The following is a 20,304-nucleotide window of genomic DNA, read 5'->3' as shown; positions in this document are numbered from 1 at the left end:
AGAGGTAAGTTCAAAGGACTAAAAAAGTTAGTTTTGGATATACAACCAAAAGCACGTTATGTGCACTGCACTGCTCACAGTTTAGACTTGGCAGTTGTAGACAGTCTCCGCCATCTTACGTATATGAGAGATATTGTGGCTTTAGCTAAAGACTTAATAAACACCGAAACAGAATCCAACTTTTCAGAAGCATACTCTGTGAGAGCACCAACGACCAAGCTAGTCTACGACCCCTTCGCCCGACTCGATGGATTATGCGAGCTTCTAGTAGCTTGAGAATATTGAAACGCTTTTAAGAACTAGAGTTTTTTGAAACATTTTGTGCAGAGGACAAAACAGAAGCAAGTTACAAATGTGCAGGCTATCTTGAGTCAGCGTTGCAACTCAAGTCTTGAGTCAGTGTTACAATTCAAGACTTGAGTCAGTGTAACAATTCAAGACTTACTTCTTTTTAAGTATTTATTGCCATGCAATTAACTCAGTAGAAGATGTCAATGAAAAAATTCAGTGCCCTCATCTAAGTGCTGTTGATCTGGAAAAAATATACGAGGGCTTGATTTTTATACTGAATGGAAGGCGTGATAGTTTTGAACACTTTTGGGAATTGTGTTTAAAAGAAAAACCTTCACAAGTTGATGGTCCTTCGCTTCCTCTGAATCGAAGTATAGCAAAGAAGTATGAAAACAACAAAGCCGGCTTACCGCACACTTTCAAAACCCCAAAGAAATACAACAAAGCTATTTACATTGAAGTCTGTGAAACGGTGCAATCTTGATTTACTGAGTGGTTTGCTTCAACTGGACTCACGCAGGTCATTGCAGCTGCACAAGAGTGCTTGCTTTTAGTAAACAGCGGTGAAACAAATTTAGAAAAACAACTGAGTTTTTCAAAAATGACCTAGACATTGAGAGACTGCACTTTCACTTGAATATGTTAGCCGATATCCCTAATAAAAAACAACTGGTCTTAAAAAACATGCGTGATGTAAGAAAGTACATTACACAAGAGCCTGCAGTTGGAAAAATGTTACGTGAAGGAGTTCAGTGCATTAAGCTTCTCCAAGTAGTCCCAGCCACGACAGCAACAGCAGAACGTTCACTTAGCCCCCTCAGACGTCTGAAGCCATATCTCCGATCAACAATGGGACAGAAGCGATTGAACAACTTGGCTGTTCCTCATGTCCACCGAGATGTTTTGGATGAATTGGATATCCAACCAGTCATCAACGATTTCATATTCAGTAATGCAGTCAGACGGTCGACACTAGCACCTTTATAAAGGCACTCCAGCCCTAATAACAGCATTTAGAGCAGTATTAAAAATCTTTATAAAATAGAGAATTAAATACAAAAACATGTTAGATTTTCAGTTTCGGATTATTAGTACTAGTTTAGTACTGTATTGCTATATTACTATAGTACTGTATTAGTTATTTTAAAATACTTAAAATTTTTACGATGTAAGACCCAATTAAAACCAGCTATTTACATACTTTTTGACTGAAAGTATTAGGCATACTGTATTAACTTTATTAACTGTATTACAGCATTAACCTTGAGATATTGTTTTTATTTAATGAACCCTGAGCCTCATTCAAAGTAAGCTTAAATTAGATAATTCACTTATTAATCAACGTGCTATTACTGTGCGACAGCAATATTTTAAGTTTTATTCTATTAATTATAGTTTAGGATTTATTTAAATATAGTTTCAGTCTTTTCCGAGCTATATATTCACTGCTCTGTAATAGTCTATAAGCATGATTATTACTGTAAATTAAATTAGCTTTTTACGAAAATACCGTGCATGTTTAGTTTATTTTTTCGAAGCCAAAAAATGTGTCAGGCTTGTCGAGCTTCACGGAGTGTCGAGTTATCAAGAGTCCAGGTTTAGGGTTGCTAACGTTGGTCATATGACTCTAAAATGCTTAAAAAACTTTAAAACTCACTATTTTTCATCTTAAATTTAGAAAATTTCCCGTAGCAAGATCCCCATTATGCCCCCCTCCCCCAATATTTTTCGTAGGTCGGCCCTCCTGCCAACTGTACGGAAGTTCTAGCCAATCTAGGAGTACCTCTTACTATTATTCCGGTCTCTCTGTCTTCAGCATACTGCAGATTGACAAGCCCTTTCATCACACGCTTTTTACTGAACACTTAATTGTTGATACTAATTTCCATTATTTTAACTAAATGAATATTTCCTTAAGGTTAGCGTACTCTACACAACACTGTAAGGGTTATTTATAGTTTTTACATGTTATACTACTTCTCCCTTTATGTTAATAGACGCTATAACTGAATTTTCACTGCACGCATTAGATGCTTTCATTCCTTCACCGGTAAAATTTTCTTGCACAGTGGACTTTCTTGCTTTGAAACCTTCCGTTATTCATAACTTTTGGGATAATGTCAACGACAGCATTCTTAAGGATAACTGTTTTAAGATTTATAGTATCCAGGAAAACTAAAAAACGTATCTACTAGTAAAGTTTTCAGTAGACCCATTGGTGAATCAGCAGAAAAAATTATCCGTAGGAAATGGGTTCTTGAGTTTGCAGTACGATGATAGTCACTGAAGAAGTGGGCCACCCAAATTGTTCCCACAACGGTTCATTTGTGATGCAGTATTGTACTTGGTGTGTCTGTGTATCATGTGCAACCAACCGTTTACCTGCGCTATGCTCGTATATTTAGTTGCGGGAACAAAATGCATTGGTTTATTCAAGTGATATTTCGGCTCTCGGTCCACACAGCAGTGGCCCGTCCTACTTATCTGAGAGGAAACTATGCTCTTCAAGGGCAATACTTTCAAGAAACGGATCAGCATTGGATATCTAGTTTAGTATAATTGAGGCTTACAAGTGACATCATAGCGATCTGAGTTTTGAAATTTTTTGTGTTTATGATACGCGAAGCTTACATCGTAAATATAAAACAGTCAAACTGTTGAACGCAGCTATCAAAAATTCTTCGAAGCATTCCAACAGACTTTAATACCCTGGAGTGTTGTCGATTTTTCGATCCGCAGTGTGGCTTTCTGATGGAATGCTCGTCTGCTGCGTTGGTGGTTTGGGTTCGATTCCTAACAGATGAAAATTCCTGAACTATGGTGGACGTTCCACAAGCATTTCTGTGAAGCTTAAAATACAGAAATATTGAAAAAGTCGGTAGTGTTCTAGACGTAATTGCTCACCGAGTTGCATTTCAGTCACAATGTTTCTTTGTTCTTTTATACTCAGTTTGAATACCGACGTCAACCATATATATAATGTTCCAACGGACCGATTTCAACCACACTTAATACAAATATCACTTACTGACCGGAAATAATAGCTGTGGGGTAAGAATCACCTGCTCTGCTAAGCGCCGTGGGTGTAAAAGCAGTGTTGCCCACAACGCGAGAATGCCCATTAGTTATTTATCCAGTAGATGAGAAAGGCAACACTTAGTAATTTGCAACAAACTTTACACATAAATTCAAATATTTATGAAACTTTATCTCACGTTGAAAATCCCGAAAAAATGATGAAAGGGAAAAAGTTTACCGCTTACTATTTTTTCCTTGTTCACGCAGTAAGACTGCGGCATGAAATGTGCCATTTTAATTTATTACTGGTTTACTACTAACTATATTCCGCAGACAGTATGCACATTTGCCGCGGAGTGTGTCTAGAAAATACTTCATTGTATACGGTTCAGGAGATATGACGTTATAAACAATGCGAAACGTAAAAAATTCCCGCATCATGCCTGACGTTTTAGTTTATTACTTCTGTACTGCTAACTCCGTTCACAACACATTTTGCACACAGTGTCCGCATATACTATTTGGTGCACCACAAAAATTATATGATTATACGACACGTCGTTCAGGAGATACGACGTCACTTAGCTGCGTGAAAATAAAACTGTACAGTGAGATTCGACAGGGATACAGGTAAAAATGTACACAAATACGTGTGAATTATGTTAAATATATGTGAAATAAATTAGTATGTGTGTACGGGATCAAAGTCACTGGTGAAGTGCTCAACGTAAGACCCTGGAACGGTTCCACTCATATTTGGTAAACACTTTTGTTACGATATAGAGTGAAACGGTACGGGGGTGAGAACGTCGAGCCTCCTATTGGGATAGGGGTGATAATGTGGTGAGAGAAGGGGGAGAAGAAGATGGCCAGAGAAGGAGCTGGAGCAGCTGGACAAAGATAAGAGGGAGGAGCAGATGGATGGAGAAAGGAAAGAGGAGGTGTTCGACATTGATATGGGGAGGTAGAAATGAGTGGAAAGAGGGGACAAGTGAAGATGGACAGATAGGGGGAGAACTAAATGGGCAGATAAACTGAAGAGGAAGAGGTGGGCAGAGAGAGGGGGCAGGACGACGTAGAGATAGGGGAAGGAGCAAATGGTCATGAAGAGGGGGAGGAGAAGATTTACAGACCGAGACAGAGGGGGAGATGGACAGATAGAGGGGGGAGGAGGAGATGGACAGCGAAAGGAAGGAGAAGGAGATGGTCGTAGAGAGAAGAGAGGAGAGTGAAAAGCGAGAAGGGAGGAGGTGGACAGAGGAGGAAGGAGCAGATAGAAAGAGGAGGGAGAAGCAGATGGATAGATAGAGAGGAACGGGAGCAGATTGATAGTGAGAGGGATAGGGGGAGATGGACCTAGAGATGAAGAGGAGGAGATAGAGAACGAGGCAGGAAGAGATGGACCGAAAATGGAGGGTGAAGAAGATGTCAAGGAGATGGTGTGTAAGAGACGGGTGGAGAGGGAGAAGGAAGAGATGGACAGAGAGATGAGGAAGGAGGAGATAGAATAAAACAAGATCTAAATAAATACGCCCCTGGTGAGCACTGTGTACTCAACTAGTTTCAATATAAAATTCGTCAAATACACTCTAATTAATATATATCTAACTGACATTTTCATGAAAAATGCACGCCTTTACTCTTCTGATTACACATTTCACACAAAAATTTAGTTTTCTTTGCAAACGGAAATTGTTCATTACCAACCTTTGTAGTAGATTGTCGGTAAAGATTGTTTAAATTAGAAAGAACGTTACTAATCAAAATTTTACGTTTTATGTAAATATTCACAGAACATGCACCTTTGTGTATAAATTTGCTGCATTTGGGAATCGAATCCAGGTCATCCAAATAAGAGGTAAACATTCTACCACATTGCTATAGATTTCATTTTTGGTATTTTTAATCTAAACTTCTTGATCCATTTATCTCGAAACATAGATCTTCTGCTTATGCATTTGGGGACGAAATATTTTGATGATCCTGGGTTTTCCAGTTGAGAAAGAATGACTGCTAACTAGTTTTGACTCGTTTTTATAAACATTTTTCCTGGGGTAAGCCTTTGAGATTGTTCTCTTATATATCATTTGTATTCTTCCAAAATCTTGTTACGTTATTTGCAATGCAATAAACGCAACACTCCAAAAGCCTGATAAAGCTGTTGTTCTTGGATTTGGGAAATGGTTTCCAATCTGATCAGAGTGTGTGATTTACACTAATTGTTGCTCTGTTCTGACGATTATTGTCAGATTTTTGGTCCATTTTTATATTTATATTTGCTTGCTGCTTTTGAATACGTGCTCTAAACTGTTCACCGTTTGGCAGTTTGTACAGTTCTGAGTTGACCTTATTTTACTTTTGTGTAGTTCTTCGTCAGTCGGTATGACGTCCTTTACGGCATCGTGGCAGATAGGGCGAATTTTTTAGGAGTACAGGATTATTGATTTATTGTCTGATCATTGTGCGGCTTTTAGTGGGACGCATTTTTGGCAATTGGATTTGGGCAGTCCGTGAGAGTAGTGTTGCTGTGATGCAGCCTTGTTAACTTTGCTGCAGTATAACTCAGTTCAGCGTAACACCTCCTCATGTAATCTACACTTGTATTCATACGGCCCACATTTACTGAGATTTTGTCATCTGTTTCAATGTAAATAAGTAATTTGCTTGTTATTAAAATCAGAAAACTATTAAATATCTTCTATGTTCTGTTAACGAGTAAATCAGTGCACTGTGCTTGTATGTTCCGTAGCTCAAGTCCTCCTTTGTGGTGGTGCAGATGTGCCATGTGGAATGAAGCCTAAAATGTGTTGCGCTGTTCTGATGATTATAGTCTGATTTTTGGTCCATTTTTATATTTATATTTGCTTGCTGCTTTTGAATACGTGCTCTAAACTGTTCACCGTTTGGCAGTTTGTACAGTTCTGAGTTGACCTTATTTTAATTTTGTGTAGTTCTTCGTCAGTCGGTATGACGTCGTTTACGGCATCGTGGCAGATAGGGCGAATTTTTTAGGAGTACAGGATTATTGATTTATTGTCTGATCATTGTGCGGCTTTTAGTGGGACGCATTTTTGGTAATGGGAGTTGGGCAGTCCGTGAGAGTAATGTTGATGTGACGCAGCCTTGTTAACTTTGCTGCAGTATAACTCAGTTCAGCGTAACACCTCCTCATGTAATCAACACTTGTATTCATACGGCCCACATTTACTGGGATTTTGTCATCTGTTTCAATGTAAATAAGTAATTTGCTTGTTATTAAAATCAGAAAACTATTAAATATCTTCTATGTTCTGTTAACGAGTAAATCAGTGCACTGTGCTTGTATGTTCCGTAGCTCAAGTCCTCCTTTGTGGTGGTGGAGATGTGCCATGTGGAATGAAGTCTAAAATGTGTTGCATCCCCATGTATACCATCCAGCACTTCCTACTACTCAACGCGCAGTGTCGTTGCGTATAGGTAGGGTGTTTCCTTCATGGTAGACATTACTGTACATAAAGATGTATATTTACTTTCCTGTTCCACACGCAAAAAGAGATAGGGAAAACCGGCTGTCCATATTGCTGTGTCGTCCTAACAAGACACAGCCAGGGCAAAAGCACCACAGGCGCAAAGATGGGAGCTAGTGCCACTTGCGCGAGTTCCGCCAGGGCTGCGGGCCTCGCTGAGAATGAAGATATCGACTTCGCCTCTGCAAGTTGCCGGCGAGTACGGTCCCACAATGACCGGACGACAACGGATAGAAGCCTACTCGGAAGACAGAAGACCAGCTCTCGCCCATTTTGTTATAGGCTACCGTTCAGGGCTGACTTAAGGAACGTCGTATAATGAACAGACAGTTGTACATAGCATTTGCTATGTGCTGTGAAATTTACCTACGATTATTTGCACTTAGCCATTGAGGGCTTTTTAGGTGTTATATTACGTGCAGTGTTGCAGACTTCACTATTCGACAAGTCACAAAGACAAGTACACATTTTTAACTGCCGGCCAGACTGGCCTTGCGGTTCTAGGCGCTATAGTCTGGAACCGCGTGACCGCTACGGTTGCAGGTTCGAATCCTGCCTCGGGCATGGATGTGTGTGATGTTCTTAGGTTAGTTAGGTTAAAAGTAGTTCCAAGTTATAGGGGGCTGATGACCGCAGAAGTTAAGCCCCATAGTGCTCAGAGCCATTTGAACCATTTTTGAACCTTTTTAACCCATTTGTGTAACTTCGTTACTAATTTGTTGGAGTGTTGTAGAACCCTCGTTCTCATATCCTGTTATCTGACCCTGGGGCATAATTATGTAATAATGGCAGGGAGAAATTGTCTTACCGGAGTACTGCACCAGAAGCCGTTTCCGTCCGCAGCTCGTGGTCGTGCGGTAGCGTTCTCGCTTCCCGTGCCCGGGTTCCCGGGTTCGATTCCCGGCGGGGTCAGGGATTTTCTCTGCCTCGTGATGACTGGGAGTTGTGTGATGTCCTTAGGTTAGTCAGGTTTAAGTAGTTCTAAGTTCTAGGGGACTGATGACCATAGCTGTTAAGTCCCATAGTGCTCAGAGCCATTTCAGAAGCCGTTTCACAAACTCACAGACTCGACTTACCGTAAAAACAGTGGCAACTCGACCTCCACAGAAGTAGCGACGAGGCCGTTACAAAACTGGCAAAGGGGGTCTACAAAACATATGCCTCAGGATGAGCCCTAATTTCTCTTATTTTCGTGGTCGTTACACGAAATGGATGTTGCGACAACAGAATTGTTCTCTAGCCGCCTTCAGATGCCTGTTCTCCTAATCTTCTCAGTAGCGCTCTTCCTTCTATCCAACCTGGTGAGGATCCCAGACACTGAAGCAACACTCAAGAATGGATCGCTTTAGTGTTCTATGAACAGTATGCTTTACAGATCGGCAACATTTTCCTAAAACGTCTCCAAAAAATCGAAGTCGCCCATTCAGCTTTCCTCCTATAATCCGTAATGTGCTCCTTCCACTTCATGTCTCTTAGCGACGTTACACCTAGATATTTAATCGACTTGACTGCGTCAAGAAGCACACTGCTAATGCTGTATTTCATTATGATGGGATTGGTCTTCCTACTCATCTGCATTAACTTTCATTATTCTACGTTTAGAGTTAGCTGCCATTCATCACACTGAGGCGTGGCGCCTTATATCGCTCCTGTCTAGAGCCTGTCTATCGAAAAAAGACTCATGCGTGCACAGTGACAAATGATCTGATACGGGTTCAGTCGAGTACGTAGTTCTAATTTTCATCCACCAGAGTACAGTAGCGGACAGAGACATTCAAGAAACATGTCAAGAGAATTTCTGTGAGTTGTTCTGATTATTTCTTCAAAGCTTTTTTGTTTATTTATGTTTGCACAGTTTTGTATATGCTTTTAGTAGTGTGAATGATGCGTGAATCTGGTCTAAAATAAATATGTAAGTCATTGTTCTACTCACGAAAGCCGGCCGGGGTGGCCGAGCGGTTCTAGGCCCCAAAATCTGGATCCGCGCGACCGCTACGGTCGTAGGTTTGAATTCTGCCTCAGGCATGGATGTGTGTGATGTCCTTAGGTTAGTCAGGTCTAAGTAGTTCTAAGTTGTAGGAGACTGATGACCTCAGAAGTTAAGTCCCATAGTGCTCAGAGCCATTTGAACCATCTAATAACGAACGCTGTAGTGTGAGAAAGTTTTAAGACAGTGTGAATGCAGACGACGGGGAATTTTGTATCATAATATGTTAAGTAAGTGTATGGTAAAAGGAAAGCTAATTCGAGTGCAAATGAAAATAATTAATAACGTAAAGTATAAATAAAATATCAGAGTTAAATATTTATTTCGGGAAAAGTGCAATTCGAAAGTGTGTTATTTGTTGATTGGTCAGTCATGAAAAGTGCGGACTAACGCAGGAGAATAATGTTTTTCCATTAGCTTAAATAAAACTGACCAATCAGACCGGAGTATTCTTCGCTTGTCGCGTCTTTTCTCCTGGAGAAATACGAGTAGAATGCTTACAGCAGTGTAAGTAGTCGGAGCGCATCCTTTCAAGGGTACGGTCGTATGCAGTATGAGCTCCGAAGGAAGTTATAATGTTCCGGTTTTGTTTTGCTGAATGCCTCAAAGTACTACAAAGTGAAGGCATATTTATTCCGGTGTTTTTTTTTTTTAGACAGAACGGATTTTTAAGTAATTTTGTGTGTGAGAAAAGACAGTAATTCCCCGTGGCATATTGAGCAGATCGGTGACTAAGAACTGGAGTGCATTAGACACTGATAAACTTAATAGTATGGCGAACATTTTCATTTAAGAACAATCCGTGCTTAGTAGCTGTTCAGATTTCAGGAAATACGTTACCATAAAGTCACTAACATGAATGAAAGGGTTTGTACATTACAGTGTTAGGATTAGCACGGGCTCGGCAGTAAACTTGTAATTCTCAGCTTCAGAATATACCGAAGTCTTGCCAGTATTTCCACCTTTCATTCAAAATTAAGACCTTTTCGCGATTTTTAGTATAGTTACATTTCATGCAGCCTGGTGTGAGTTGCAGTACGGTTGGCTTCTGCTCGGCTTTCCTACGGGCGATCTGCTGCAGCAAGTTCACAGGTAGGTGCAGGTTAATGGTCAAAAAGAACCACGCCGCCGCAACACCAACTAGAGATTTTGTCGAAGTCGCCATGTATCCTCTTACACTCACTCAACGACGACACTCTGCCGTCACCACAGCGTCACCAGCAAACTGCCGCATATTGCTACTCACGCTGGCCGTCAGATTATTTGTGTGTATAGAGAATAACGGCGGTCTTGTCACATTTCCCTGGGCACTTGTGACGATACTCTTGTCTGTGACGAACAGTTACCGTCAAGGCCGAAGTACAGGGTTGCATTATTTAAGGAGACTTCGAGCCACTCACATTCCTGGATACCTACTCCGTATGCTCGTACCTTCGTTAACAGTCTGTAGTGGGGCACAATGTCAGTTGCTTTCCGGAAATCCATGAATATGGAATCTTCCTGATGCCCTTCATCCATAGTTCACAGGATATCATTTGAGAAAAAGACAAGCTGAATTTTGCATGGGCTATGCCTTCTAAAACTGCCTTGAGTTACTTTCTTTCGTTGCCTTCGGGATGACTAAATTGGTCCTGCCAGCTTGCTATGAGCATGTCATTCGGGTTAGCCATTATAATCATCCCTAGTTGCTTCCTTATTTCTGCTGTTTGTAACCATGTGCCCTGCATGTGGTTCTTATGCGGTCCTAGTAGGACAAGCTGTGATTTCTGGTGGTTCAAACAACACCGGTTGCATTGTGTATGGTATTATAGGATTCGTCTTGTTATATGCAGATTATCGTTGTTTCTGATGATAACACTGATGACATCCGCATATGCATGAGACTCGGATTTTGTGCTGAGGGTTTTCAGGCCATGTAAATTTTCACGTAAATTTTTCAGCAGCAGTTCCGCTGTGATTGTATAAAGAGTAACACATGACTGGCGACCCTTTCGTATGGTTCTTGTGACCAATATCAATCGAGATGTTTGACCATTTATTTAGCAATTGAGTGTATGTTAGAAACACATTGCCGTATTATACTAATGACCTGATCCGTATATACCATTCTGAACATTAAGACGAGTAAAAAATCGTGATGAACTCTGTTGCATACTTTGTCAAGAACGATACAAGATGACGCTAACTGTGCTTTGCTGGCCCCTATTAGGTGTTTTAATTTTGGTTAATATTATATTTGTTGAGGTCCACAGCTTCAACCTCCTTTGAGAATGAAAACATGGTCCAGATAGGCTGTATTCAATTTTTGTTATCTATGCGACTGACTTGTTTCAATCTTTGGTCATTTTCAAGCACATATCTTCTGTTTCCAGTTTCATATTACAATATAAAATGGAACTGTACGCTTAAGATACGTGCTTGAAACTGGCCGAAGGTCGGAATTGGCCAATTGCATAGATAATAAAAATAATACAGTGTACGTGGACCATTTTTTTGTTTTCAAAACATCTTAGGTGTGCTACATACCGATATTTGGCTGAAATATTCAACACAGACGGTCCTTTTATCTCACTTGTTTAATATTGACTGAGTATCTTGAGGAGACTTCCTTTTATCCTATAAACCAGAAGCTGTCTCCATGTTTTAAAATCAGTATAGTGTAATTTTATCGGCCAGTAATTTTGGAGTTTGATGGTATTCTTTTTTTTTGTACTGGTACCAACAGTCTTCAGCCCTGTGAAAAACGATGGTGGATTGCCACCAGACATTATCTCGATGTACATTCTTGTAGTTGCGATAGGATCAAGTATCAGAAATGTTGGTAAAATTCGATAGGTATACCATCCAAACCTGTTGCTTTCTTTTTGGGTAACTCCGCAATTATTGTTTGCGATTACAATTGAGTTGTCACTTCTAATATAGTTTCGTTATCTTCTCGATTGATTCTGTTTGAAATGTTTCTTAAGATAATTTTTTGGTTGTTTATGTTTATTCCGGATACGTATCTTTGAAATGTTGTGCGATGAAGTCTTTGATCAGCTTTCACGTGTCATGCATATTGCCTCGGTCGTCTTTTAAGCTTACAGATGATCTTGTGTCTGGCCCTTCTCGTTTCCCTTATGATGTGGTATATGAAAAGATTTTCATTCGTTATATCACTTTGGGTGCGTGACTAATTCTGGCGCCCTGTATAGAATGTCAGGCAAAGGTGGTAATTTTTGTTTTAATGTGCTCAATTCCAGTTAGGTTGTCAAACACACCGTATTTTTCGAACAACTGCTGTAGAAGCATGAATTAATGCTCTAGCATTTTATTCCGCCAGCAGGCTCTTCTTTTGCATACTGAATGAGGCGTTTTTCGACTTGTGGTCTGGCATATTGCATCCAGTAGGTCACCAGATTTCAATATTTAGGATGCATGCGTAGGCACCTGTATCAGATGTTATCCCCCGTTGTCTGAATTTCCTTCGGTATAGATGTCTGTTTTCATCTGCCAAACTCTACGTCCTGGAAACATGTCCTGCCCCACATGTCTTAGTACGATATGGTAAGCTGAATGATCGGAGAAGCTCAGTGGTCATGTTTCTCATACCATGAAATAATGTTGATCATCGTCGTTCATATACAATCCATTCAATCTGCATCTAACGGTGTTTGTCACCAAGGTGAAACTGGTGATGCTGTGATGTACATATATCTAGATATCCAACAATTTGCGTCCGTCTACTAAAACTTGGAGTTCTTGGAAAAAATTAAAATGGGTGCTGTAGTCAAAATTGTTTTATACACAGCTGAAATCGCTTCAGATAATAATCGTGTTGTAAGGTCGTATTATTAAATTTCCAACAATTAGTCTGAAAAATTCGTCTCCCTGCCTGCGACCGCTGCTGCCCAGTGGAGCATATACATTTATGATTAATAGATCATGAAATCTTATGGTGATTTCCCTGCCGGATTCCAGTAGCGTTTGTGTCGTATATTGAATACCTTGTTAACAGAGAATAACTGTTCCACTTTAACTGTATATTAGTAATTGTGCCAGATACGGTAATTTCACAAGGTTTATAAGAGTATGTGACTACTTCCTGTCCTAGGGCAACGTCTGTATCTGCAGCGCAAAGGGAATGTTTGAGACTTATTACTTTCGTCTCCGATTGCATTCTGTTTGTATTTACTTTTGCCATTTGATAATCTTGCGCCATTTTGTTTACATGTTAGCATTTTTCTCGCGTTCGTCTACCTAATTTCTAGTGTTCACTGGTTCGTGGTTTCCATTCGCCCACGTTTTTGTCTTCTATCTTCCATTTCGACATCCACTTTTGTTTGTTTAGTGAAATCTGTGAGTTTTTTGTCTCGATGTTAGTGATGTATACCTCGTTCCTCTTTTACAGCATTTTCTTGGTTCTGTTTAGTTTTACTTTCTATTCTGTATCTCCCCTTCTAGCTGTTTACATGTGCCGCTTTTGGTTTATCAAGTTTTCGATACATGTTTCTCCATTTCCTTGTCAGACTGCTTGCTTGTTTCCTAAAATTGTTGGTTTCGGTTGTGATATTGCTTCGTGAAAAAGTTATTCACTATAGACATTGTATTTCTTGCTATCTGCGTTCAGCGGTTCTTTGTGTTTTATTTGGGCCCTCCTGTATCTGTTCGTGTTCCTGTGATCTCTGATCATGTGGCAATTGTTGATTTGCATAATTTGACTCCCCTGGCTGGTTCCTACTAACGTTTCGTTCCTACGTAAGGTAATCCTGCCTGGAACCTCAGATGACTGCACTGGAGATGCTTTTCTGTTGGCTCTCAGTTGTGCTATAGTTTGGTGTTGTGTCACTGTTCAGTTTTTCCACGGTTCTTGCAGGTTAGTTGTCGTTCACAATTTGCCTCCCCGTTACCTTTGCAGAGAAAGTTGCTGTGTCACTGCTTGCAGTGTGGTGTGTCCTCCGTTAAACTTCATAACTGTTGGCACTGTGTTTTAAAGTTCCCTGATGCAACGCAAGTAGAGCATGTGTGGGATTGCCTGTCAGATACTACCAGTGTTTTGAAGTCACGAATATTGACATTTGGTTGGATGTTTTCCTGCAGCATGATTTATTAAACTTTATTTATGCTATTGTCGACAGCAAAATACTTGTTTGTGGTCCACTTCTCATTGGTCTCTTGTAGCACTCATGGTGAAACTGCATTTCAGATCATGTTGTGTGGTAATTCAAAATTGGAGATCCTCATGGTCTTTAGGCCTAATCTGGGAAAGGTAATTGTTACCTTACTGACTTTCCCGTTCGTATGTACAAAGTTTGCCAATCCTTCGGCATTTTTCGTTGTTCTTGAACATGTTTCTTCATCACATAATTTCAGATAAAAGTATTAGACATGAAGTCATGATGTATGCCTCCGATATCGCAGTCTCTTTAAGCTGATATTGTCATCAAACCTAATATTCATTTCGGCAATCGTCCGTAGTTCGCACCCGTATTCGAAAGCAAACGTATTCGTAGATTTTTCGAACTAATGATTCCACAGTTGATACGTTATTTGGGTACCCAAAGAATGTTTACGTTGGCCTCTGGCTTGCAGGTGCACCGCAGAAGAGAGCATAAACAGACGTTCTCGCTCGGCAGTTGCCGCGACAGAAATGCCAGGCGGCCCGTTTAAAAAGTAACTCGCTTTCTGAGTACTGAGCACCCTCGGAAAATATGAAAGTCGATTGCCCCAAGAATTTTTGAGAGTTGCATAAAAAAAGGAAAAAGGACACACCATGAAGTAATTATCCGAATGGGACAGAAGTTGATGAATGTGTTGTACTTGTACAGACTAACAAATGATTACGAGTTTAGAGAAATGGTATGACTTATTCAAGAAAAAGGGCGTTACAAACAAAGCAAGTCAGCATGGCCTTGTCCGATTCTGCGAGCAGTTTTGGGCTTGTCACTGATGGATAGAGTTACTGGATGTCCTGAGGAATGTCTTGCCGAAATCTGTCCAGATGGCGCGTTAGTTCGTCAAAATCTCGAGATTGTTGCAGGGTCCTTCTCATAAAGCTCCAACTGCTTCCAATTGGGGAGAGATCCCGCGATCTTGCTAGCCAAGGTAGAGTTTGGCAAGCACGAAGACAAGCAGTAGAAACTTTAGCCGTATGTGGGCCTTCATTGTCTTGCTCTAATGTGCCATGAAGGGCAGAGAAACGGGGGGTAGAATATCGTCGACGTACCATTTTGCTGTAAGGGTGCTGTAGATGGCAACCAAAGCTCAGTTGTAGTAGGACTCATCACTGAAGACACTTCTACTCCAATGAACGCGATTCCAGGCCTTAGAGAGTATAAAAATTTCAGACTTCTAATTGCTCTGTGGTCTCGTTGTTAGTAATATTGGAGAATAAGTTTGGAAACTCTGTGATTGTCGACTTACTACCTGGAATGGTCGAGCACTATCCCGGTACAGACATTCGTTGTTATAGTATCATTCTGATTAAAGATTCCAAGCAAATTTCACTTGAGGTACGAAAATGAGTTAGTAGAATGACATTTCTGAGTCCATGAAGCTTATTCAGTACACAAGCTACTACGAATATCAAATTTCATATTGCGAATAATCTGTTTTAGGCATCAATGCACGTTGAGAAAGAAATGTTGTTAACTGTGTAGTAATGTAGATGTGCTGTGAGCACATGGGCGGTAGATCATTTATTTACATTGTGGAAGGTCGTTTTATATTTAGTTCCTCTGTCTATTCAAAGGGCGTTGTTGCACCAGGTTTCTTCGGCCAACGAGCTGCTATGAGTCATCACCGTCTGGTGTCCCTCTCTAACTTAGAGTTTGTTAACACTAGCCAATATGAAAATGTATCCTTCAAAATCAAATGAAATGAATATTATAATGACATCGATTTAGGACAATAAAATAAATACTAAGGAGTCGTCACCTGAGGGAACATTAACAAGATAAAATCGTAGACAATTAAGCAACTGAATAGGTATCTGAGGCAACTTAAATATACTTGGAATATCTGATAAAAGTGTAGGGAGAGAGGTTAATAACCTCAGAAAATTAATCAGGTTACGAAAAAGTGACTCTAATTTCCCCACACCTCGTTTCAGGGCTGTGGCACAATGCCACTGGAGTACTGCAGGTGACTGATCAAGTGATTGCAGAATAGATCACTGTTGGAACCGATGACCCTCTCCTTTGGCTATGTCCAGATTAGCACGAAATGTTTATAAATCTCCAGTGCATCCGCTGAGGAGGCCCTGGGACAACCCTCAGTACCGAAGTCGAACAGCAGAGGCTCCGGATCTTCATCTTGATTTTAGAACTGTACTCTCCATCTAATGTGCAATAGAATGGGAAGTAAGAGGAAACCTCGCATTGCCACATTTTATGTCTTGTCGCAGAATTTTATTCTTCCGCTCCGAATTATCCGAGTGCTGGCCTATCAAACTGCTCGTTACAAGAGACTTGTCTCCTTCCCCTGTATTGTTAAGCAATGGCGGCTGGGTTATTTAAAAAGTATTTCCCGGAAAAATATGTTCTAAATGCATGATCCACATTTATTGTTCTATATGTATATATTTTCCTTTAAGTTTAGTTATACTTTAATATTGCATTATATTTGTGTTTACTTTTTACATTTGCCATATTTTTTCTATTTTCAAGTTGTAATATTTTCAGATTTTGTTATTTTCTGTTTGAAATTATTTGTAGATAATTGTTGCGACGTTATTATAAATCTATACAATAATGAGGAATACAGAACTGTTGGGGTAAAAAGAATGTTGGACACACTGCTTTTGCGCACTGAGCACAGGGGATTTCGAAAAAAATGAACGTTCTTCATAAATCTAGTTTCACCGTGGTAAAATGCATTAAAAATGATAGAACTTTTATTTCAAGCGTCTTTTTGTATTGTTCCCTTTTCAGCAGTGTTAGTACACATATATACGAGGGTTGGAAATTAAATAGTGGCAACTATTTAATTAAAGCTCGTACAAAAGGGATACGTGTTTCAAAGTTTTACTGACCTTCAGAGTAATTACCAACATTGTGTATAACCCGTTGCCAGCGATGTGGAAGTCGTAGGATACCGTTAGCAGTAAAATGGAAATGCCGTGTGGCTAGGGCCTCCCGTCGGGTCGACCGTTCGCTTGGTACAAGCTTTCGAGTAGACGCCACTTCGGCGACCTGCGTGTCGATGGGGCTGAAATGATGATGATAAGGACAACACAACACCCAGTTCCTTAGCGGAGAAAATCCCCGACCCAGCTGGGAATCGAACCCGGGCCGTTAAGTATGACATTCTGGCGCGCTGACCACTCAGCTACGAGGGGCAGACACATGTCTGACAATCGGTTATACACAATGCTGATGACTACTTTGGTGAGTAAAACTTTGAAACACGTATCTGTTTTGTACAAGCTGTAAATAAATAGTTGCCACTATTAAAGATCAAATCCTCGTAAAACTCAATTTTTTTTCAAGAATTTGCTCACTCCTTTCACGGCCTTATGGGCATGTATAAAATAATTTACATCTCTCAGTTTGCTCTAAACAACGACATACTCACAGCCGATCAAAATCGAAATATATCCTCGGGTAGTTTTACTTGCGAGACCAACCGCCGCGTGACGTGATGTGTATGCTTCTCACTATCTTAGAGTGACAAGAGTCTTCCAACACTGAATGATAATACATAGCAATAAAATGCAATGCAGTGGAGCTGGAGATGAGGCATAAACGCCACCCATGGAGGCATTTGTGCCTTACTGAATACCACAGATTTCGCAAACAGTAACCCTCAATGTGTGATGCAGTTCCGCTTACCCAATGGTGATCACGTATAATGGTAGAGGACAGTTAGATAAAGATTATACGTTACAGGTAACATTTGTACTCAACTTTTGTGCGTCTACTTCACTTTATACTACCATTTCTATAATAAAGAGGTATACATTGTTCATGGTAACGCAAAAGCCATCGAGTGGGGTTATTTTATTAAGCTGCTTGCATTGCATCTGAAATGTTGTAACTTTGATAACACTACATATCGTAGTAAATATATTGTCATAATGAACTACTACAAAAAAACTACGACAGTAGACACCACTGCAGGCAAACAGAGGATACATTATTTTTAAGATGCGAATACAGTATCGGCAGACGTAATGCATGAGATGTGTACGTGATGTATATAAAAATAATACTTCGAATAGCATGGATTATAATGAAATTTAGTTCAGAAGTCGTTCAATGAAATTGGTATTGAAATAAACACGTTTTTGTTTCAATATGGGAAAGTAACATTTGTTAATATCTTACCATGTTTGCGTTCCAGGTCACAAACATTGCTTAGTGAGACGACCATCTGCATCCACGATAGACCGGAGGCGCACTTGAGATACCATGTCAAACCTGTTCGCGGCACTTTTCGAACAGTGGCCCATGGAATACACATCTGTCGCGACACAGGTGGTGCACTGTTTGAATATCGCACATTACGTCTAGAATTCTCAGCCATGGCCACACTAAATCTCTTCAACAAGTTGTGGCGCAAATTGCTGTCGGTCTCCCCCAGGAGCAATTCACAGCTCACCAGTTGATTAGTGCTTCTGAAACATGCACTTCAATCCTGGTGCCGAAAGAGGACCTTTCAGTACTCCTTTCAGCGTCTGTTCTCGCGAAGAGCAGCAGCTCTATCTGTTGCTGCTGTTTTGATATAACAGTTTTACGAGCAAATACCTGCAAAACTTGTGAAGACCCATGTTGACTGTCTGCTACTGTAATGCACATATATGCTTGTGTTTCAACCCTACATCGCCGTTACCAGTACTGACGCCCAACAGCAATTCATGATGCTAACTCTACTAACAAAGTAAACATCATGTAGCGCACAGTTTGAACTCATTTCTATAAAGATTGGTACCCGTACGGTAAATAGTTTTCCACCTGCACTGACTCAAAAACCAGACGTTTAATTCTAAACACTCCGTATATCAAACTGACGTTCAGGCATCAAAAAATGATACTCATAAGTAATGAGACAGTTAACAACATTTTTCTGTAGTTTCAGTCAATATGTATGGCATTTGTACCTCTGATACTGTGTGGAACCAATTATGACACCTGTCTCTGTTTTCCGGCAATTGTTCAGTACTATGATGTTGAGCAATTGCTTGCCAACAATTTTGATCAGTTGGGAGGTGACTTGTAATGACGTTTGCCGATGTTTGTTTGAACAATGGAATAACATGTAATATCTTTAATGCGTTAGTTTTCTTATTTATTAAGTTGACAAGTATAAAAACACAATATGTAAGCAAGAGTCTGCAAGAGACAAACAAGTATTAAGTATTATTGTAGAGTTGGAATGTCCTGGTCTTTAGCGACGTTCTAATTTATCTTGCATAAAATATGTCAAAACCGGTCAACATCGAAAGGATAGTGGTGGTGATGATCGGATTCACTCATTACTGTGCTGTAGGTAGGGGTTTCGTCCACGGTAGACTGAGTTTCCCAGAAATTTTCTCCGTCAGCTGACCTGGTGTTCACCTCAAATAGCCGAAAGGACAAATAATGGCTCACTGTTAGGGACAAATTGTACTGTATGGCCAACATCTCATATAAAAATATACATGGTGTAATCTGACGAGGAATGTGCAGATGTTGCAAGGGGTTGTCTAGTTCCCCATGACAGGTTATCACACATAACAGACAATGCAGGGATGACTCCGTAATGAGAATCATGTGCGTTGTCACTAATGCTTCACTATCTCTGATCTTCTACCCTTATTACTGAGTGTGTTCCACACTACCAGAGTAATCCAGGAAGGCTTACTCTCGCGTGTCATCTTCTCGGGCACTTGCAGAAAGTGAGTGTTATTAGAGGAAAATATTTGTATGAAAACTCCAGTACAGTTGCGAATGTCACGCTGTCAGCTACATTTATCCAAAACAGAACTGACGACAGAGGTTTTACAATACGAAAAAATTCGCTATTGGATGTTACAACTCACAACGATAGCTGTTTCGCCTTTATCCACGTCAAATTCAATTTCAGTACCGCCAGTTTACGAGAGGTGTCACATATTCGGCGGTCCCTGCTGCGCGAGTGTGCCCATCTGTTCATTCCGTTTGACTTGTTAACCGTTTTGGAGGACAGAGACTGTAGCTAATTTCGTAGTACGGCCCATTATTGGACACATTGTTTATGTCATTCAATTGAAAAATCTTTTGCTGCTTTGAGCTGTTCCATCTGTAGTCTGAATAATGATTTGGAAAATAAATTATCGTGTATTTTTTGGAATTGCCATTGGTTAATGTTATTACCCGATGATCGTCAATTCATCTGAATTTGCGGAACGCACATCAGAACTAAGTAATTTTATACCGATGACGTTGTGAAGTGGCGTAATTTACAAATTATCCCCTAGGATAGTCTCTAGAATCTACGACGGTAGAATCTAGACCTAATGTTTCTGACAAAGTACATTCGTAAATGGGTAAACTATAACTCTAT

This window comes from Schistocerca cancellata, chromosome 4 (genome assembly GCF_023864275.1).
Source record: "Schistocerca cancellata isolate TAMUIC-IGC-003103 chromosome 4, iqSchCanc2.1, whole genome shotgun sequence".
NCBI lineage: Eukaryota > Metazoa > Arthropoda > Insecta > Orthoptera > Acrididae > Schistocerca > Schistocerca cancellata.
This window is presented reverse-complemented; position numbering follows the sequence as displayed.